Below are 12,333 nucleotides of genomic sequence, written 5' to 3' on the forward strand. Positions count from 1 at the left end.
ATGTTTCATTTAGAGATGAGAATGGAATAATGGTAAGAGCTCCTGTTTTCTATGAATGGAAGCCAACACAATGTACTAAGTGCAAGATGATGGGGCATTTGCAAGGTGATTGTAGGCAAGGTAGGAAAAGAGTTTGGGTTAGGAAGCAACCTACAATTCCTACTCAAACAGCTCAAGTGACTAGTCCTATTGTGGATCAGGAAGGTTTCCAAAGATCATTAAGGCCCATAAGGGTGAGAGTTGAGTCAGAACAACCAGTTAGAACTTCTAATGCTTTTCAAGTATTGGATGTGATTGAGAATGATATCCTGATGGGAGAGCAAGTGCAAGGGGTTGTACAAGGGGGTGATCCAACTGGAAGAGGGGACTCTTCTGAATCTTATGGATAGAGTGTTAGCTTGGAATGTTAGGGGTCTGAACTCCACACAGAAACAGGATGAGGTCAAGCATTTCATTCAGAAGTATGCTGTGGGTTTAGTTGGGCTCCTAGAACATAAGGTAAAGCTCTCTAATCTTGGGAGGCTTTATCAAAGAGTTTTTGCAAATTGGTGTTTTTCTAGCAACTCTAGCTTTCATGATGGAGGAAGAATTGTGATTGCATGGAAGCCTGGATGTTTTAATGTGAATATAGTGGCTGCTTCTAGTCAATTTGTGCATTGCCATGTTACTCCAGTCAGTGGCATGCATAGCTTTTATTGCACTTTTGTTTATGCTTTTAATAATCCTAATTTGAGACAGGAGTTGTGGAGGGATTTAGGATTCCTTAACACTCAGGATCCATGGATTCTGTGTGGTGATTTTAATAGTGTGATGGCAGTTGATGAAAGAATTGGGGCCCCTGTCAGACAGAGTGATATTGTTGATATAAGTAATTGCTTTCACAACTGTGGAATGGAGGATATCAAAAGTGTGGGGAATTTCTTCACATGGAATAACAAGCAGCAAGGCACTAATAGGGTTTTCTCAAAAATAGACAGATTCATGGCCAATCAAGCATGGCAAGGAATCTTTCCAGCTGCTGAAGTTTGCTTCATGCCAGAAGGTCATTTTGATCACTCACCTGGTCTTTTGACAGTGTACCCTAGGAGTGATGGAGGAAGGAAGCCATTCAAGTACTTTACAATGTGGAAGAGTTCTCCTGTGTTTTCTGAAACTGTCAAGAAGGATTGGAGTAGTCACATAGATGGAAGTAAAATGTTCAGATTGGTTTGCAAACTTAAGAAAGTTAAGCAAGCCTTGAGAGAATTGAACAAAGTTGGCTTTACTGATGTTCAAGCTGCAGATATAAAGGCCTATCAGGAAATGGTGAATGCTCAAAATTCATTACATATCAATCCTACTGATGCAAGTGTAGCTGATGCTGAGCTGAAAGCTATACAAGATTATAAAGAAAAACATAAGGCATACTTGGCATTCTTAAGTCAAAAAGCTAAAGTTAATTGGCTTAAAGATGGAGATGAAAATACTGCTCTATTTCATCAAAGCATCAAAGCTAGAAGAGTTCAAAATCAAGTTTACAGTATCTGTGATATGACTGGACATTGGAAAGACACAGCTGATGAGGTTTCTGAAGCCTTCTTAGCTTATTACAGAATGTTATTAGGCACCACTCATGACCACAGAACTCCTGTTATTAAACAAATAGTTCAGCAGGGTCCTGTGTGTCAGGATCATCACAAAAGTATTCTCAATGCCCCTTACACTGCTGATGAGGTTAAATCTGCTTTATTCTCTATTCCAGGAGTCAAAGCTCCAGGTCCAGATGGTTTTGGGTCTTATTTCTACAAAGATGCTTGGCATATTGTTGGAGATGAGGTTATAGCAGCTATTCTGGATATGTTACAGAATGGGAAGCTCTTGAAGGAGGTGAATCATACTGTCATCACTCTCATCCCCAAGACTAAATGTCCAAAAGATGTGAGTGAATTCAGACCAATTTCATGTTGTAACACCATTTTTAAGTGCATAACAAAGGTCCTTTGTGGGAGATTAAGACAAGTATTACCTGATCTGATCTTAGAAAACCAAGGTGGTTTTGTTCATGGTAGGTTTATTGTCCACAACATTATGGTTGTTCAAGACTTAGTCAAGCATTATGGCAGGAAGGCAGTCAAACCTAGCTGTCTCATGAAGATTGATCTTCAGAAGGCTTATGACACAGTTGATTGGCAGTTCTTGTATGAAATGCTCACTTATCTGGAGTTTCCATGCTCTTTTGTGAAAATGGTAATGCAGTGTGTTACTACTCCCATGTTCTCTTTGATGTTGAATGGAAGTATGCATGGATTTTTTAAATCCAAAAGAGGGTTGAGGCAGGGGGATCCCATATCTCCATTGTTGTTTGTCATATGTATGGAATATCTGTCTAGGATATTGAGCAGAATGTGTGAATCTTCTCATTTCCAGTTTCATCCAAGATGTAAAGATATCAAGCTCACTCACCTTTGTTTTGCTGATGACTTGATCCTGTGCAGTAAGGGTGAATATCAATCTATTCTCCTCTTGTTACAAGCTTTCAAACTTTTTTCAAATTCAGCTGGTTTAAAGGCTAATCAGCAGAAGTCTTCTGTGTACTGTCATGGCATGCCAGAGATTGAAGTTCAAAGAATAGTTGATGTTTCTGGTTTCTCCAGAAGTTCTTTGCCTTTCAAGTATCTGGGTGTTCCCATTTGTTCTAAAAAGATTACTGTAGCTCAATGTGGACATCTAGTAGATAAAATGATAACTAGGATTAAGATCTGGAGCTCAAGGAACTTATCTTACACTGCCAGAATGCAACTAATCAATTCTGTTTTGCTTAGTCTGCATATGTATTGGGCTCAGATTTATGTTCTTCCCAAATCTGTGCTGCAGGACATTGTGAGGATATGTAGAGCCTTCCTGTGGAGTGGACAAGCTTCCAGCCAGAAACCAAGTAATATAGCTTGGGATAAGGTTTGTTGTGACAAGCAGCATGGTGGTTTGGGTTTTAGGGATGTTGTTCTGTGGAATCTGGCTTTCATGGGTAAATATGTTTGGGCTCTTGTCAAGAAGCAGGATAATATCTGGATCAAGTGGATTACTTCAGTTTACCTCAAAGATGGGGAATGGTGGGATTACCAACCTAGCTCTTCTGCTAGTTGGTATTGGAGACAAATTTGTGTTACTAAGGAGAAGCTTAAGCAATTTTTTACTCTGTCTGACCTGGAGGGCATGGCTCATTATTCAGTAAAGCAAGTTTATGAGAAAATGTTGGATTTGAAACCTAGGGTGCATTGGGATAGATTAGCTTGGAATAGATTGCTCACCCCTAAGCACAGATTCATCTGTTGGTTAGCTGCTCAATGTAGGCTACAGACTACAGCTAAATTAGCTAGAATTGGGATTAGTCAATCTGCTCTATGCTTGATTTGTGGGTTGCAGGATGAAGATCACAACCATCTTTTCTTTCAGTGTCAGTTCAGCTATCAGATTATGCAGGCAATGCAGCAGTGGTTGGGTGTTCCTATGGCTGGTACCTTGCATCAGTTGGTAAGGAAGATTGGTCATAGCAGAGTTACTAAGTTCAGAAAACAAGTTATTTTTGCTGCTATTGGTACTGCTGTGTACCTGATTTGGAAGAGCAGGAATGCAAGCTTTTGGGATAATAACATCCCCACTGTTAGTCACACTGTGGGTAGCTTGAAGCAGTTGGTTAAGGGCAGAATTCAAATAGTTTTGCCAAAAGCTGTGAGCAAGAGAGATTATGATTGGTTTATAACCTTGTAATAGGCTTTGTGTCTTGTTCGTTTTGTTTGTGTGCCTTGTATAGCTGTGAGTTGCTAAGTCCTTGTTGATAGAGTCCAACCTAGTTGGTTTGTATCACTTGGTTTAGCCTAAGTTGTAATGTTTTGCTCAATTAATATATTCTCTCTTGCTTAGCAAAAAAAACCATGAAAATACACAAGTCGGCATGCCATAAGGCTACCATTGGGGTAAAGCAATACACACTAAGAGGGAAGCCGCACCAATGATTCTAGTCTTGCAAAAATGAAAATTCGATCTCCCCAACTAACTACCTTGCCAACATTAAGCAAAATGGCGCATGACAAATGAACACCCAAGGGCTAAAATCTAAAGTGTCAACCAAACGAAAGTTATGGTCCAATTAGCCTAAGTCTGAAAGTCGCTTGGTCAAGTATTATAGGCTTACGCCACGTCATTATTTTGAGTCTAGGCCACCTCCTTGTATTCATACACGGGTTATAATCAGTAAAATTAATGAAAGTTCGAGTCTAAATAACAAGTTCCAATTAAATCCCGGAAACTGGAATTTGAAAAGAAGCAAAAAAATTATTTTCGATGTAATTCTTTCGTTAAATTTCAATAAAGTAAAAACAACATTTTGAATCTACGCTATTTGCACATTTTAAGAAACGACTAAATACGCTTGCAAAGTAAGACAATTCAAAAGGTCCACCCTTGACCTACTAAAATTAAAGGTCCACTATAGGTCTACCAAACGAGGCTCACTCAGTCTCGCCTCGTGACTCAAAGACCACAATCATCTACCTTTTAGCCCAAATAAAAAGGGGGAGAAATCACAAGCAAAAAAGAAAAAAGAGAAAGAGAAAAGGGAGAGCGAAAAGAGCGAGCCATGAAATACTTAGCCCGTACCTCCCAAAGTGCGAAATTTACCCAAGTAACTGAAGGAAAAGAATTGAGTCAATCAATCCAAATCATACCACAAAAACTACATAAAGTTCTACGATCTTCTACCCTTTCCAATCCTCATGCTTGACTAATACCTATACAAATTATCCTATCTCATTCAACCCATCTTTCAAGCCGTCTTGAGTCACGAATAAAAAAAAGACAAATGAAAAGTACATTCTACGCTTAACGTTACAAAAAAAATATATATATATATAATAATAATAATAATAATAATAATAATAATAATAATAATAATAATAATAATAATAATAATAATAATAATAATAATAATAATAATAATAATAATAATAATAATAATAATAATAATAATAATAATAATAATAATAATAATAATAAAGAAACTTTGCAAAGCGCCTTTAAAGTTCGTCTAAAAAAAAAAAGTATTTAGCGCACAAAAAAGATTCGCAAATATTTGGCACAAAACGAAAAGGAGCAGCACAAAAAGGCAGCCTTGAACACGTTTTCAACGACCAGACCTATGCGCCAAAATAATAACGCCCAGCCCTGGGCGCCGTTCTTGCTTATCACTTTTCAACTCCCAATTCCTAAAAGTGTTCGTATATTTTCCTATATACAGGCGGAAGAATAACGAACACTTGGGGGGTAGAAGATCATATAAAATACGCAAAATACGCACGCTCCAAAATTTTCGTACACTTATTTCACCCTATTTCAAACATTACGATTCCACTCGAACGTACTTGTTTAAAATCGGCATTCTAAGAAACCATTTTCTGGCTAAGAACTACGCAAGACCTGATTCCAAATTAAATCTATTTAAGGCGGATACGTAGGCAATCCATGATTCGGTCCAACCAATTTGCAAAAATGTTAAAGTCTATAGAATAACAAGGGAGTCCCTTATTGAAATCCAAGTCGAAAGAAAAATTTAAGTCAAAGGAAGAATCCGAGTCATCAAGATGCCAAAATGAGCATACATCGAAAAATAATAAGGGCACGTACCTGCCAGAAAGAGCACTCACACTCCTAGGCACTTAGCCAACACTCAAAAGATCGCTTTGCCTCAATTGAATGGGGGCTAGCGCGAGCGTCCATGACCTCTAAAGTACTCGACTTGACCCTCCCTAAAGCAAAGAAACTCACTTAAAGACCTTCTTTCACCACTAGACACAGTGATAATCGCCAACAAGTAGTAAAGGCAGTAAGCTTGCAATAAAGAGGATTGTTCTACGGCATCGCCCCATCGTTCCTTCGAACTCAGGGCACACGTTCATGGTAATTCAAATGCTTGCGAATCCCCTTTGAAAAAAATCAAACATTGTCAATAGGACTTGGCACTTAACCAAGGCTCACCCTACTCAGACATATGACACGGGCATCTAAAATCTAAATCTGAAAGCATCATTAATGAGAAGACATAATAGCAACTGGGGGCTAAAAATTGAAATGAAAGAACTAGGGAAAGAACTAAGTATACCTTGACCTTTTGTGCAGACATACACCAAGTAAATCTATGTCAATTTGAAAGCGGTTTATATTCCCGCAATTCTGGAAATGATGGCCCTAAAAGCCTAAAGCATGTGCCACACGGGCACAAGTAATATCTTGACGCCTGCACCCTGGCTTCCAGCAAATCCTTAGACAGCATTCCGAAAATCGTAATAGTATTTTGATTCACTCATGTAATCCTGTACGAACCCTTCTATAAGTGAACTTACTTAGGACACCTCGGATTGTGCACAGTAGGACTCAGATTTCAAATAATTTTCAAAGACTTCTTCGAACATAATAAAGTGTCGTTGGTTTAAGCTAAGTATGCGTTTATCTCGATGTTGCAAGTGAGTCAAAAAATTTCTAAATATGATTATGGGTAAAGAAAGGCACTAGCTTTTGGTCAAGGCACACTTCAACATGTGACTACCTTGACCATGGCAATGTCGCACAATACGACATTTACAAGAGAAGTAGAAAATTACTACTCGAACGTACCTCGCACTAAACGAGTCTGGTTCAAACTATTCATGATCCATGTCACCATGAATGCATAAAAACGTATGCCAAGCATTATAGCACCAAGCCAATCCCGTAGCTACAATTGGGGGCTTGAGAAAAACACTCTAAAAATGCTCGAAATGACGATTTTATCGCGAATTTTCGACGCTAATGCTATACACACGTCATAGGGGCACAATCCTAAGGTTTGATCGTGTAAAACGAACCTTAGAATTGCTACAACCCCTCCCAAATTCTAAGCGCTACTCAGAATATATAAAGTCACCCCACTAACAAGGGTAACTGAAAATTGCGAGTCACCAAAACTCCGATCAAACTACTGCACATAACGCTCGCCCTACAAGCGCCCGTTACATAGTCTACGCGAAAGAAAAATCAAGGATTAAAAAAGAGAGAAAGAAACATCTATGAATCCTCGCATCGAATGAAGTAATAAGTCGTGCACACCCACGCAGAAGGTGCTACACTTGTTCGAGCACCTGAACGAGGCGTGATATCCCAACACCTGGAGGAATGTTCTAAGACACGCTGTTAGGACACACAAGCCTACGTCGCACCATAAGTTCAACCATTCCACGGTACAAGTCTAAAAAAAAAAGAGTAAGGCATATTGCGCTAATGCGGGCACGACCAAGAAGATGAGGCAAAGACTACTTATCGGCCAAATTCAAAACGCAAGCCACACGACTTCTACGTTAAGGATTAAAGGTAGCAAAATATTACCTACCACGGAAGGGATAGCTCGCACCTACACGAGCGGGACCCCAAGGCATCTTTCTAGAAAGAACCTACAAAAAGAGTATGCCAAAAGGAAGCATCCCAACATGCATACTTGGGGGCTCCAAGCTACGAAACGACCGTAGCAAAATAAAAAATATATACCCGATCAAAGTCTTACGCCTCAAGGTATGTTCCTCGGGCCATATAGACTCGCCCAACTATTGCAATAACTTTACGCCTTAAGAGCGACAGTTCCTTTAAATAATCGCCCCAAAGTGACAAACACCGTAGTCCACCAATCGGCTACGGCTTCTCGAGAAATCATCACGATCACTCAACTCATTGTGATTTCTAATAAAATTCTACATTCCAAAAAATAAAGAAAAACGAAAGAGAAGAGAATATGTAGAATTTCCAAGTGAAATAAACGAACGAACAAGAGGCCAACTATGTCATCAAAAGACCAGCCCAAACAATATTTTCAACGCCCCACTTGGGCGTGAATTATTTCTAACGCCCAGGCCTGAGCGCCGAAAATGAGCCCAGGCCCAAAAGAAGCCCTGACTTCTATAGGGTCCTGCCGTATCCATTCGACTCGAAAATTTCCTATTTCTTTACTGAAAGTCGCACCTCACGGCTTTGTTAAGAGTAGCACACCACTATAAAAATCGCTCGCACTTACGAGCACGATCCCAAACACGATCAAGGACATTACAAAATGCGTATCCCCAAGGAACCTCTTTGACAAGAAATGACCGTCAAGCACGAGTGCTTGGGGGCTCGAAAGAAAATATATATTTCAAAAGAGGGTATGCAAAGTTAAAACAATATTCCCAGACTACGCTGTACGAAGTCCCATGTTTGGATAATCTCAAAAGATAAAACCGGATTACGACCTCAAGACAAAGGTCGCTGTTGATACTTATACATAGTCCCCGAATCAAGGACCCAGGTAGTTGCAAAATTGAGCCGTAAAGACTAGCTCAAAACCATGAAAGATGATGACCACGAGACAATGGTCCGTCTAAGAACGTTGTCAACCCACATTCAGGTTGCAACTAAATCCGAGCATCCCTCGAAAGAATTCGCTCTTACAAGAATGAATAAAAAGAAATTCTCAAAAGAAATCACAAGAACAAATGAAAAAGGGACTTGCCCACCTCAAGCGGGCAAGATCGCGGCACGTACCACGCGAGTCCCAAATCGAAAAGACGAATCCAGGTTGGCTCACCTCCAGCGGGCGGGGCGTCCACCCTTAGCGGACAGGGCTCGCCCACCTACAGCGGGCGGGGTCTGCGTCACTAATCGCGCAGGTCCTCAGTTTTCGAAAATGAAAAGAAAATAAAATCTTCAAAACAAAAACAGGCTCGCCCACCTTCAGCGGGCGGGGTCTACGTCACAAACCGCGTAGGTCCTTATTTTCAAAACATCAAAACAGATTCGTCCACTTCTATCGGACGGGGTGTCCACCCTCAGCAGACAGGCTCGCCCACCTTCAGCGGGCGGGGTCTGCATCACTAACCATGCAGGTCCTTAGTCGCTGCAGCAATAAATTTTCCCGGTTTACCCTTTTCCAAAAATGAAAGGATGGTTTCCCTTTTCCAAAAATCAAAGGATGGTTTCCCTTTTCCAAAAATGAAAGGATGGTTTCCCTTTTCCAAAAATCAAAGGATTGGTTTTCCGTTTTTCCAAAAAAGAGCGATGTGCTGGATTTTCCTTCGTTTTACGTCCTATAAAAACAAGGGGGTTTTCTCCTTTAGCTAACCCGAATATGAGAATCTTTAAAACATTTTACCTCGTGATTGGGCTTGGCCAGGCCTAGTTACACTTTATAGCTTTGATTTCGAAAACATCTTTAGACACTTCCAATGACAAAGTGAGGGAGTTTCTATACTATTAGTTAACAAATTCCAATGACGCGTGAGGAATGTGTTAACACTTTAAGTGACGACCCTTAAGTCAAATGTTATCACTCGGCGGCTCGTGAGACCCTCACAAAACAGGTCACATACGCCATGGCTTGTATGACGCACTCCGTCTAGTACTTTGACCATCGTCTCATCTCGAGACTCAGTCAAAGTGGGGGCTAACTGTAGACACCTACTTTTGTCCCCATTCCCGAAAGGGAAGGTTCGATGATGAGAACATAAATCTCCACTTGACAACGCATCTTCTATAAAATAACGGATCTCAATCACCCTTTCATTTCAGCCAAAGCTGCTATTTATAGAAACCTGCTAAGAATAGTAACTGCCATAAAAGGTAGTTGTTAAAAGTGGCAAAGTCATAAAAGATAGAAACCTATCAGAATTAGGTGTTGCACTCCAACATAAATCCTAAAAGAGATATAATTTGCGTTCCTGGTATAATTCGAAAATAAGAGTTACGTATTAATTAAATTCCTAACGAACCTAGAGTTCGTAATGGGCCCAGACGCATTCCGTCATAAGTTAATACGCACTAAAAGACTCGGATAAATCTCAAAAGCTTCGTGTTCTAAGAGTCCAAATTTGACAAAGAACTCGGCCCAGATCCCATTTTCAACGCCTGGATTTGGGCGCCGAAATCTTCGGCGCCCAGCCCCGGGCGCTGAAAGTGCCTGAGGCCGTTTTATCTCCGGATTCTTTTTGGATTCGTATCTTAAAATCTATCTTTCCACACACCCTTTTCCTATAAATACAGCCTAAAACCGACGTGAAAAAACACACTGTGAGGGGTCGAAAAAGCGCGAGGCTAATGCGTGACCTTGTCCCTCGTGGGTGTGACGATTCTTTTTGTTCAATCAAGTTTAATTGGATTTCCTGTGAGTATACACCCAATTGACTAGTAATATAGGAGTCGCCATTCAGTTTTTAACGACAATGAGAAAAACTGACAAAACCCGGTTATCGTGACATAAAGGGAGTGCAATTATGTTTGACCACGACGGCTGTAGGTTCCCTTGTGATCCCTGGTGTGGGGATCTCTCAATATACACCCGCAAGGTAGAGATTGAGGGTTCGGGGGACTGTAACTACCGAGAGGAGTACTTCGCTCGTCGATAACTCAAGAGGCAAGATATCCTTACTAGCTCAGCATAAATAATTAAAAGGACATGCGTTAACTATTAAACTAATCTGAGGTTGTTTTAGCAATATGCAACATATAATACTAATTCGATCATGATTATCTGATTTAAATAGCATTAAGGGACCTAGCATGATAATCCCATTTCCCAAAAATATTATATTTGTTAGGCGTGATAGAAAAATCAGATTAGGTTAGTTTAACAGTTCATAAAAAGGGCGAGGAAAGCAGTTAAATCATCGAAAAGGGACACATCACGACGCACCCTTGAGAGGTGCGTCACGGTTCTAAGAAAACTAACCACTTTGACTTTGCTATTTGTCCTTTTTATTTAACGAATCTCAATTATGGGACAGGATACGTTCTGTTCGATTTATTGATCGATTGTGACAGAACGCGTGAACAATTTCGCAGCGAGAGGCTTAGGCTAAGGGTTGGAGTCAATACTCAGAATATAGTTGTGTGTTGTTGTGTCCTTTCACGTCGAATTTAGGGGCCTATTTATAGGGAAGAGTTGGTGGAAAGATAGAATTGCAGAGTTCTAATCCATAAAGAATTAGGAAAAAACATGTACCCAGGTATTTTCAGCGCCCAGGCCTGGGCGCCGAAGATTTCGGCGCCCAGAGCCAGGCGTTGAAAATAGGGTCTGGGCTGTTTTCTTTAGTCAGATTCGGATTCCTGAAATCCGTAGAGTTTGAGATTAATTCGAGTCTTTTAACGCGTATCAATTTTATGACGGAATGCGTCTGGGCCCATTACGAACTCTAGGCTCGTTAAGATTTTAATTAATACGTAACTCATATTTCTGAATCATATTAGGAATAGGATTCTCGTAGTTTTCTATCTCATTTAGGATTTATGTTGGAATACAACACCTAATTCTGACAGGTTTCTATCTTTTATGATTTGCCACTTTTAGAAGCTACCTTTTACGGCAGTTACTATTTTTAGCAGGTTTCCATAAATAGCAGGTTTCGAGTAAAATGAAATGGGGAATCGAGATTCATTTATTTTATAGGAGATGCGTTGTCAAGTGGAGATTTACGTTTTCATCATCGAACCTTTCCCTTGCGGGAATGGGGACAAAAGTAGGTGTCTACAGTTAGCCCCCACTTTGCCTGAGTCTTGGAGTAAGACGATGGTCAAAGTATTAGACGGAGTGCGTCACACATGCCACGGTATATTGTGACCTGTTGTGCGAGGGTCTCACGAGCCCCCGAGTGATAACATTTGACTTAAGGGTCATCACTTGAAGTGTCGACATATCCCTCACGTGTCATTGGGATTTGTCAACTGATAGTATAGAAACTTCCTCACTTTGTCATTGGAAGAATCTAAAGGTGCGTAGAAACTCCCTCACTTTGTCATTGGGAGTAGCTACAGATATTTTCGAAATCAAAGCTATAAAGTGTAATTGGGCCTGGCCAAGCCCAATCACGAGGTAAAACGTATTTAAAGATTCTCATTTTCAAGACTAGCTAAACGAGAAAACCCCCTTGTTTTTATAGGACGTAAAACGAAGGAAAATCCAGCACCCTTGTTTTTATAGGACGTAAAACGAAGGAAAATCCGGCAAAAGTTATCGCTGCAGCGACTAAGGACCTGCGCGGTTAGTGACGCAGACCCCGCCAGCTGAAGATGGCGAGCCTGTCCGCTGAGGGTAGACGCCCCGTCCGATAGAAGTGGACGAATCTGTTTTGATGTTTTGAAAATAAGGACCTACGCGGTTTGTGACGTAGACCCCGCCGGCTGAAGATGGCGAATCTGTCCGCTAAGGGTGGACACCTCGTCCGATACAAGTGGACGAATCTATTCTGAAATTTATTTTGCTTTTTTGAAAATAAGGACCTATGTGGTTTCCGCCGTAGACCCCGCCGG

Source organism: Spinacia oleracea, chromosome 5 (assembly GCF_020520425.1).
Source record: "Spinacia oleracea cultivar Varoflay chromosome 5, BTI_SOV_V1, whole genome shotgun sequence".
Lineage (NCBI taxonomy): Eukaryota > Viridiplantae > Streptophyta > Magnoliopsida > Caryophyllales > Amaranthaceae > Spinacia > Spinacia oleracea.